The following is a 10763-nucleotide window of genomic DNA, read 5'->3' on the forward strand; positions in this document are numbered from 1 at the left end:
ATATTTCTCATCTGGGCTCCTCCCTTGTTTCTCAGTTTCCTGGCCACAAGGGCATGCTGAACTTCTCCTCAGCTGTTCTGTCTGTGAACCGACTTGTCATAAGCTGTACCTGTGAGCCAAAATAACCTCTCCTCTTCTGCAGGTGTTTGAATCATGTCTTAGAAACAAAAAAAAAAAAAAAATGATATAGATGTTTATTATCTATTGCTTTAATCATGTTGAGCTTATAATTATTCTAATCCTTACTTCCTTGAAGTTTGTCTCTAAGGGATGGTGAATATTATCAAATTCTTTTCTTCCTCTATGTATATTAGAATATGGTTCTATCCTTCATCCTGCTGATGTGGTAATTAACATTTATCTGTGTGTGTATGTTGAATCATACTCAGATTCTTAGGTAAAATACATCTTGATCATGAGAACAAACTTTAAAAGTGCAATTAAATTTAGATTCTTTGTATTTCGTTAAGGAATTTTGTATCTAACTTCATCAAATATATTGGCCTAAAACTTTGTTTTTGCTGGGTCCTTCTCCAGTTTTCCTGTCAGAGTAATGCTGGTCTCCCAGAATGAGTTCAGAAAACCTTCCTTTCTTTTAGTATTTTTGAAATATTTAGAATAAATGAAAATATTTTTTGTTAAATTTCTGGTAGAATGGCATTTATGGCATAATTTCAAATGTTTCGTTTTTGTTTGCATGTTTGTTTAAGTTTATTCATGCAATTTAGGTATACACAATGACCATATTTGTTATGGGGAATGAATGCCTCTTCATGATATGTCTTGATTCCTCTTTTTTCCCCATTCTCTTTCTCTCCTTTCAAACTCCTTCCCTTCCCCATTCACAAAGCTTGGTTTTCATTTTATCCTTTTTTATACTGCTCTTTCACTTCCTTTCATTTCCCCTACTCCCTCCTGAGTTTTCTTTTGCTTTTGAGCAATTTCCTCTGATTTCACAATATCTATTGTAAACTTTTATTATTATTTACATTTTCAGTTTCCAATACCAGAGAGGTAATGTGATATTCACACTTATGTTTCTCATTTATTTCACTTATGATTATGGTCTTAAGGTTCATCAATTTTGCATTAAATGTCTCAATTTTATCTTTTTAATGGCTGAAAACTGTTCTTTGCCTCCCAGACCTCGTGCAGTCAGCTCCATTCCACACCACCCATTCCTCAAACCCTGTTGTTTTGCATAGTTGACAATATGTTTGTTATGAATTCTTGCTTTCCCATATTTTTATAAAGCTATTGAATGCTATTTTAATAGTCAAAGTGTACTGAGACTCTTTATGACCCACTGTATATATCATAGGCTCACAGTCCGCGTGTTGTTGATAAGAATGTGCACCCTGAGTGTCTGCTGACTTTGGTTCTACAAAGGTTTGTTAGGACTACAGCTTAGCTCCCCTGTTTCTGTCACTATCTTCTCCCCAGATTATCTGTTCACTGCTGAAAGCAAGAGTATGTGGTCCTTTATCTGTGTGTAATGACGGCGACTTTCCTGTCCTCCTTCTATGGCTCTTGATGTAAAGTTGATGTTATCGAATGTAAGCATGGATGCCCTTTTTTTGTTATGCATTTCACTTGGTTCCAATAATTTATGCGGTCCTTTCAGTTTCACTCTGTGTGTGTTGGTAGACATGAAGTCATTTTCCTGTTAGCCACACAGATCTTTTAATTGGAGAACTGAATACATTTCAATTCAAGGTAATACCAGTGAATAACTTCTAGTTACAACCATTGTCATGCAGTTCTTCACTCTTTCCTCTCTGTAGTTCAGTGTTTTATTTTAGCACATTGTTGATATTTTATCAGTTTTGGGTCATCTATTAGATGTGTTTGATTTCTGGCTTCTATGAAACTTTAGCAAATATGTCTTAATAAAGCACGCAATATTTAATTATAAAAATGTAATCTTAACTGCAATGATTGGAAAAGAAACAGTACAGAACAATAGGAAAATTCTAAGTAAATGCTATGAATTTGCTATCCATTTCTCCCTACTTTCATTCTTTATATTGGCTATGTTGTATTATATAAAAACGTGGCTATTATTTTTAATTATTTCATTTATAGAATTGTTTTTTTGGCGCCAGCGATTGAACTCACAACCTCACCCTTGCCAAGTAGGTGCTTGTGCCACTGAGCTAAACTCCAAGCCCCTATAGACTTCATAATAAATACATAAACATTTTACTCAAAATGCATATATTACTAAAGCCTTCTAAAACTATACAATTTCCCTTTTCAATGAGTTTCTGATTGCATTGTTTTCCTTTTATTCATTAATGCCTTCTTCAGTTTAAAGAACCTCTAGCATTTCTTATAAGACAGGTGAGTTATAATAAATTCAGCTTTTATTTTCCTGTGCATGTCTTCCTTCACCTATCCTCTCCTAAAGGATAATTTTCCTGAGTAAATTACCCTTGGTTGACAATCTTTATGTTTTGTTTTGTTTTGTTTTGTTTTGTTTTGTTTTCCTGTACCATGTGAATCCCATCCCAATTGCTCCTAGCTTATGTTTCTGCTGAGAATTCTACTGTCAGGCAATTTAGAAAATTATGTTTTATTTATTTATTTATTTTTTGCTTTTTTAATGCTAGCTTCAGAATCATCTCTTTGTATTTAATCTTTGTGAAATTAATTAAAATATGGGGTAGTGTTATAGTTTGTGTCTAAATGTCCTCCCAAAGCCTCACATGGTCATAGGTTGTGCTTTTAGGAGGTGGCTGGTTATGAAGTGTGTGATGCTAGAATCAAAGATGTAGTAACTGAAGCGGATTGATCTAGTTGAGTTGTTTCTGACTGTAAATTGACATTTCTAGACCTTGATTTTGTGCGCTTTTCTGTGTTTGGGAAGTTAGTTGCTATCTATTTTAATGTGCTTTTTAACATTTTAGTATTTTCATGATCCTCTTGAAATTCAATAGTAGGTATATTTTCTCTTTTAATACTATTCCAAAGTTCCCACATTTTTGTTATTCTTTCCATTAAAATTTTTTCTCCATCAGATATTTATTTTTAAACAGCCTGTCACTATCTTCTATGTGATCTATCATGCCATCGTTGTCTTTTATCATACCTTCCTTTTTAACGTATTTACAATGCCAGAATTTGTTTTATTTTTCAAGTGACTTTAGATTCTTTGTTCTTTCTCTGATGTAGAACTGATTTATTCCTCCTTATTTTGCAGGTCACGAGTTCTCTTAAAACAACTATTTAAAATTCTCTACTCATATATCGATTATTTTATGATCAGTTTCTTGTTCCTTATTTTGTCTAGTAGATAAGCTCAGTGTTCTTTGAAGCTTTTGAAGGCTGAATATAATCACATCTACAGGTACTTTTCGCAATCTTTGTAACCTAGTTTTTTTTTTTTTTTTTCCTGTCTCAGAAATTTCAAATCATCCTATTTTCTCTAAGCCTGCTGCTCTCTCATTAGGTGGCACTAGGTGGCACCTGAAGTCCAGTTTTACCTCAAGCCTTGTGGTGTGTTATCACCACATCAGCACTAGAGGGGTGCTCTAAAGCCAGTGGTTATTGCTAATCTGCATGTGGTATTTTCTGCAAATGCAATGCAGGAGTGTTTGGAAAGGACGGTCGATCCCCACGAGCTTCTACCTAGGAAAGGCCGGTGAGCTCTGAGTCCAGTCACTGCCCTGTGCTCAGACACCATGGCATTTTCCCTGGCATTGGGTCAAACCGTGGAGTATCTGGGGCTCCGATGCAAAATAATAGCACATACCTGACTGCCTGTTCTTCCAGTATGTGGAGAATGGCTATCTGTAGTTAGCTGCAGAGAGGAAAATGGGAAAAAACTTGGGGATACAGACAAGTCAGTTCTGTGGACATCATTGCTACAAAGCAGTGTCACACCAGAGCACATAGCCTGGTATGCCTGGTTTGTATAACGGAATAATACTCTTGCTGCTGGGGACTGCCTACTACTCTGGGGGACTCATGGATCTCAAACACCACATCAAACTACAGATAATCTTATCCGGGACTCAAAGCTGTTCCACTTGGCCTTTGTGTCTCCGCAGTGCACAAGGCAGATCCAAAGGCGCAATCCTCATACACCATCCTGAGAATGAATACGGTGGGGGGTTCAGGGATCTGCCCAGCTCTGGGTTCTGTCGTCCCAACAGAGAGTTCCAAGGTTATTCACACTTAAGTCCCTTCCCTCTACTCATATGATTTGTAAGCACAAATTGTAACCAATCCAAACATATAAGAACTATTACCTATGTATTTCCTCAAGTCACTAAACATTAAAAGAAGTTATACTTTAGTCTGATTATCTTCATATGCTTGCTTTTTATTTATTACATATTAGAATTTGTGATTATATCTGTAAACTACATGGATGTACTCATTAAACTATGATGTAGCAGATTTAAACATATATGTAAATTAGATGTCCAGTTGTCCTCAAGATATTTAATAATACATTATTTTTTACTAATTGAAAATAAACACTTTCAGAAAAGTTTTAATTCAATATTTTTCCCTTAGGAATATCAAGAATTTTTACCTTATTTTCTTATCAAAATTTTCCACACTTTGTCTTTACCTTTCTGATTAAGGCTAACAAAATATTCCAACTTGTTTTTTTTAAAAATCAGATCTTTTCACTTTTTTTTACCTAAATGTTAAATGGATTATTGACTGCTATGGTATTCAGATGCAGATCTCTATCCTCTCTTCTCTTCTCCTCTCTCTCTCTCTCTCTCTCTCTCTCTCTCTCTCTCTCTCTCTGTTTCTCTCTCTCTCCATGGTTGTCTCTAGATAAATAGATAGCTAGACATGGGTATATAGGTAGTAAGAAAGTAAACTTTTGCTCCCGTTCTTTCAGACACATTTAAAACGAATTATTTTTCATAGCATTCTCAGATTAAATATAAATATGTTCTATTGTATCATTATTTGGTAGTCTGACTAGATGCTTTTCCTTATATAGAAAATGCAATTATAAAATTGTTTAACTAATGAAGAGCGTGAATCACTGTGTATTTATGATTTCAGTGATAGGAAATGTGGTGACAAAGGAATGGGTTTAATCCCAGGGTAAAGTCAACTCATTGCTGAGTCCGTTCGGGGTGATATAACAAACTGCCATTCATGCGGTTTGAGCAGCAGAAATGTATTTCCCAGAGTTCTGGAGACTGAGAAATCGAAGCCACAGAACAGGCAGGCTGGCGCTTCAGAAGAGTCTGCTTCCTGCTTGTTAGATGATGTCTCCTTGTGCTCTTTCCAGAATGAGAAGAGACAGAGCCAGCAGTCACGCTGCTTCGTATTTTTAATAAAGACACCAATTCTACTAATGAGGTCTCCCTTCTCAGGACCTAACTACCTCCCAAAGGCCCGAGGTCTTCGTACCATCATATCAGTGATTAGGATTTCAATATATGAATTTTAGTGTAAGCAAACATTCAGTTTATAATAGCTTTCCATATGAGATTTCAGCATTCCCATTTGGCTGAGTTTAATTAATATTGTTTCTTTTCTTTATATATCTTATTGAAATTATTCTTATAAAGATATAGCATGACTCTGAACCACAACAGTATTGTAACCGTGATGCACATTGGTGTCTCTATAAACATGTACACTTAAATATTTTACATTAAAACATGTGTCCTTTATTTAAACATATTCTGTACTTAAACATGTAATTATACCGTATCTAGCACACACATACAGACCTTCAAAGAAGAAGTATACAGAAAACGAAGTATGTGTGTGTGTGTATTTAATCATCTTTTATGAGATATTACAAGGTTTAATAGTTCTTAACTCAGATTTTTCCCCTGATACCATTAGACCATAATCTGCTGTGGCCCATCAGTTCTCCAGACTTTTAGGAAGATTTGTCACCTAATGGTACCAAATTCTGGCTTAAATTTGGGCCATCATGAAGACCTGGACTTCACTACCAGCAGCTGCAAATATTTTTGAACATTGTTCTATGTTCAATAGTATTTTCATTGGACTTTCACACTGATGTACTAATATCCTGGCCAAAAAAAAGGAACTGTTTTACTTTCTTCTCACATGATTTAAGAGTTAATTTTAGTGACACATATACTTAATATTAGATTTGATTTAGACTTTGTATATTACTTTCATATAAGTTTTACATACATGTATATATTAATACAAAATACATTTTCATAAAATGTCCAAGGTAGTATATGATACTCCAGGAAACATATTTTTCATGAATATTACAGCCAATAATTATAAAATATAAGATGTATATAGGATAATATTATTTTCCTTTTAGTATGTCACAAAAAATATATTTATTTTTAAATTCTACATTGCCAAGGAACAATATAGTTGTCCTCAGTTTGTTTCTTATACAGTGATTTAGTCATGGTGGTGGTGTGGTGGTGCACTCCTGAAATCCAGCTCTTGGGAGGTCGAGGCAGGAGGATCATTGTAAGTTCAAAACCAGCCTGGGCTACAAAGTGAATCAAAGGCCCGCTTGAACAGCTCAGCAAGACCCTGTCTCAAAGACAGAAAGTAAAAACAAAAAATGAGTTTTAGATAATTGACAGTTTTTCCAAAAACTATTTTCTCAGCCTTATATAACTAATATACAATAATGGGTTTTAAAAATAAATATATGCTATGAAACCCATTGCTTAAATGTATTTATGCCTTAGTAACCAAATGAAACCTCACTATGTGATCCTGCCATGTACCATAAATATGTACAGTATATGTAAAAGTAGCAAGGGACAAAGACAACAAGTCTACATTAACTTTCAAAATTTCAGTTATTCAGTATTCTGTGAATAGCCCAAAATATTGATACAGTTTTTTATGTAATTCTACAGTAATCCTAAATTTTAAAACCTTGTTTGAAATATTTGTTTGTTCCTAACATTTTGCATAGATTTAGTGTCTGAAATTATAGCCCGACTTTGTTGATTATATTTCGTGAATTCATGTTTGGAGTGTCTTGGTCCTAAAGTTAGGTAAGTGATCTTTATCTCATGAATACAAGCCCTGATCGGTGTGTGACAGCTAAAGTCTTAGTGAGTATTAGGGTCTACAGATACGACGAAACTGATTCTCTCAAGCAGCCTTTGATCATTTTCATCCAAAGAAAAAATGGAGAGTATAAATCATTCTGAGTTGTCAATGTTGTCATTTACCTCTCATTTTTTACTGACTCTGTGAATTTATGTTTCTTGGAATAATTTATTTGTTCACTGGAGTTTTTTAATCTACAGTAGAAACAGCCTGAAAAATGTTGAATAGGTTATACTTCTAGATTTTGTGAAAGGCAGCTGAACTGATATATTTTTGTTTTGCATGGTACTTGGATATAATATTATCCTTCAAATACATTAAATAAAAACCAAAATTACAGAACAGTGCATTGACAGGTTTTCAAAAATATATAGAACCTTTATAAATGGAATGACAGGCTGAAGGTTAGAAATCATAGGAAGAAATCTGTAAAGGTAGAGTTTTGATATATCTGAATTTTAATTTTGTAACTCCTAGGAGGAGTTTAATACTATCTCTTAGGTTTACCTATAAATTACTAAATTTTAACTATATTATACACTCACACAACTATGTTAGAATACTACCTTGATAGTCTTTGACAACAAAGATCTCAACCATTAAATTACTCAAAAAGTTGTAGTGTGGGACAGTGTGTGAATCACTCTTTCTTAGCACGTGCAAGGATCTGAGTTTGATCTCCAGAATTAATGAAAGTAATAAAACCATAACATGATGCATAGAAAAAATATTTAATATTTAAAGTGTGTAAAAGCCTCCAGGAACTAAATCTCAAAGTCAAATAATTGATTTAAATAGGCAATACGCTCCAAATAAACATTCCCAAAGAAAAATAGACATCTCTTGGAAGAAGACATACAGATGCCCAAATTATTTATGAAAATATATGAACAGCACTAATCGTGAGGGAAATGCAAACACCACAATGAAATATCACTTCACTCTACTAAGGAGGTTGCTGTCAATCAGATAAACAATAGCAAGTGGCATTAAGATGATGAGAAATAGAACATTTGCACCCTGTTGGAAACATAAATTGGGAATCCCATTATGGAAAATCTTCGTGGAGGTTCCTAGGGATCCAAAAACACCCTTATTTACTGGGATAAGATGGTACTCCATTGCAGTTTTCACTTTTGTTTCCCTAATGGTTAATTACATTGAACAATTTTCCATATATATGCTGCTCACTTGTGTGTCTTCTTTTGAGACATTTCTAATTACTTTATGGCCCAGCATTCCAGTTCTGAGTCCTTTTCTAAAGTACTTCAATATGCTGAAGAGACATCTGCGTTCCCATGTTTATCGCAGCACTGTTCACAGCAGTGCAGGTGTGGATTCAGACTGAGTGTCAGTCACAGGATAAGGGAGGAAAACACAGCTCACATAGATATGGAATACGGTTCATTATTTGGAAAGCTGTGTGCAGAAAAAGAAAACAGAATGATAAGCAAATAAATAACAGTAGAAAACAAATACCACATGCTTCACTTATGTCAGGAATTTAAATCGACTGAACACATAGAAGCAGAGAGTATTATAGTGATTACCAGAGAATGCGGGTAGCAGGAGTAGGGAAAGGGTTATAGAAGGGTACAGAGACTCAAATAAGAATAGGTTTAACATTTGTGCTTGAGAACAGAAGCACAGTGTGCTGAATACAGCTAATAATTGAGTATGACTGCAGCATATCTGAATATCACTAATGCAGTACACTACCATTGCACTGGTCATAAAAAGTTAAATATTTGAAGTGACACATGTATGAATTACCTATGTAATCATCATCTATTACATTAAAAAGGTAGCACTACTTCATCCTGCAGAAATATATACAACTATAATCTATTCATGTATGATAATTTTTTTTAAAAATGAGTAGTTATAACAATTAATAGAGTGTATTATTCCATAAAAACAAACATTCCTTTAATATGCAAGTAAAAATATCCATCTTCATAGAAATAGATCTTTTACAGTTGGAATACTCTCCAAAATGCCATTTTTTTCTTTCCCATCATACCTGCATTTTTATGGAAGTGGAATTTTATTTAGTAATATTTCATAGTTTCAGTTTAAATTCCAAGCAAATAGACATCCATTTTTGTTTTTCTTCAGGAGAATTTAGTATTAATACTATCTCAATTTAGTATATTTTTTTCTTCAGGAGAAGATAGTATTAACCCAAAAATTTAACTTTAGTATGCTTCATTTTTGCTTCTGAGAAGACCCTAAAATTCATTTCTACATCTGACATCATGTGTATTGTATCCATAGCTGTCTCTGTCAAACACACATTCTCTGCTGGTGTTATTCGAGTACAATATTATACAGTAGGCTGAAAGATATTGTTCAAGTGTAACCAAAGACAATGTGACAAATAAAATGCCTTTTCTGGTTCTATTTGTTTTTTTTTTTTTTTTTCAAGAGGCAGAAAAAATATGTTTATTAGCATGTTCAAGGTAGTCAAGATTTTAAAAACATCTTAATCCTCACAAAAATATGGAATGCTTCATGAATTTGCATGTCATCCTTGCTCAGGGGCCATGCTAATCTTTTCTATGTTGTTCTAATTTTAGCATATGTGCTGCCTAAGCGAGCACTTCTAGTTCTATTTGAAAAGCATCCAACAGTAATATAAAAAAGTAAAACACTTGGGAACAAATCATTGTAATTAGTGAATTATAAGGTTTTGATTTTTTTTTTATTATGAGGCGATTGTCAGCAGAAAGTACTTCTAAATTAGGAACATAATTAGTGGGACAATACGGACAAGAATTTAAGGTTATAGAGAAAATTAGGGTACTGGCCAAATTCTGGAGGGAAGATATGGTTTCACAGTGATGGAATATATGGAGAAATATCAAGAAACAATCCAGCTGGGCATGTTGGTGCACACCTATAATCCCAGCACGCAGGATGCTGAGGCAGGAAAATCATCGCAAATTGGAGACCAGCCTGGGCTACAAAGTGAGCACAACACCAACCTAAACTGCATAGCGAGATCTTGTATCAAAAAGCCAAAAAAAAGTAAGCAAATAAATAAAAGTAACATAAACCAGATCATGATAGTGTAAATACAATCTAAGAAAAAATGAATTGTTTAAGAATTGTATGAAGGACCAAACAGCTTCTAAGAGTAATGAATGATCATGGGTTGGTTTTAACAGATCACTAATTTGAGTCCCAGGATTAGAATAATACTCATTAGTATAAGTGTTTTTGAAGAACAGTACCTTGTTAATTAAAATAAGTATTTTAAATACTTGAGAAATGATCAAATAATGTCTTTTACTTTTCATATTTAATAATGAAGCAGATCTTGCAGAATACTATGAATATATTGAAAGTTTCTATTCTATTAATCAAAATTACATGTTATCATTAAAACACAACAATACAGTCTCTTATAGGTTGTCAGTACCTTTAAATGACAATTCCCTAAGAAAGCCTTAGCACATGGCCACTCTGGCTATCTAGTCGTAGCATTCCATTGACTGACTGTTCTCTTTTCTAGTCTATAATAATGTATAGAAGAATAGATCATCATTTTTGTTCTCAAAACTGAGGATAATACATCTTTGGGGAAGCACTTCTCTCTTCAACAGTAAAATATATTGATCATGAAGACAATTACATTTATTTGTATGAATATTATTTTTCACTGGATTTGGGAAAGTGATATTTCATCAATACAGACATATATGTCT

At 33.8% G+C, this 10763-nt stretch overlaps 1 non-coding gene across 1 annotated transcript; it reads right to left on the reverse strand.

The window, feature by feature from the left end:
- Window positions 1-9549: 9549 nt before the first annotated feature.
- LOC111757396 (U6 spliceosomal RNA) lies at window positions 9550-9656 on the reverse strand. The gene has a single exon (XR_002791757.1). It is a non-coding gene; the product is annotated as a U6 spliceosomal RNA (small nuclear RNA).
- Between the last annotated feature and the right edge of the window lie 1107 nt (window positions 9657-10763).

The sequence above is a fragment of the Cavia porcellus genome, unplaced genomic scaffold (genome assembly GCF_034190915.1).
Source record: "Cavia porcellus strain 051 isolate PalLab524CR breed Dunkin Hartley unplaced genomic scaffold, mCavPor4.1 scaffold_1, whole genome shotgun sequence".
NCBI lineage: Eukaryota > Metazoa > Chordata > Mammalia > Rodentia > Caviidae > Cavia > Cavia porcellus.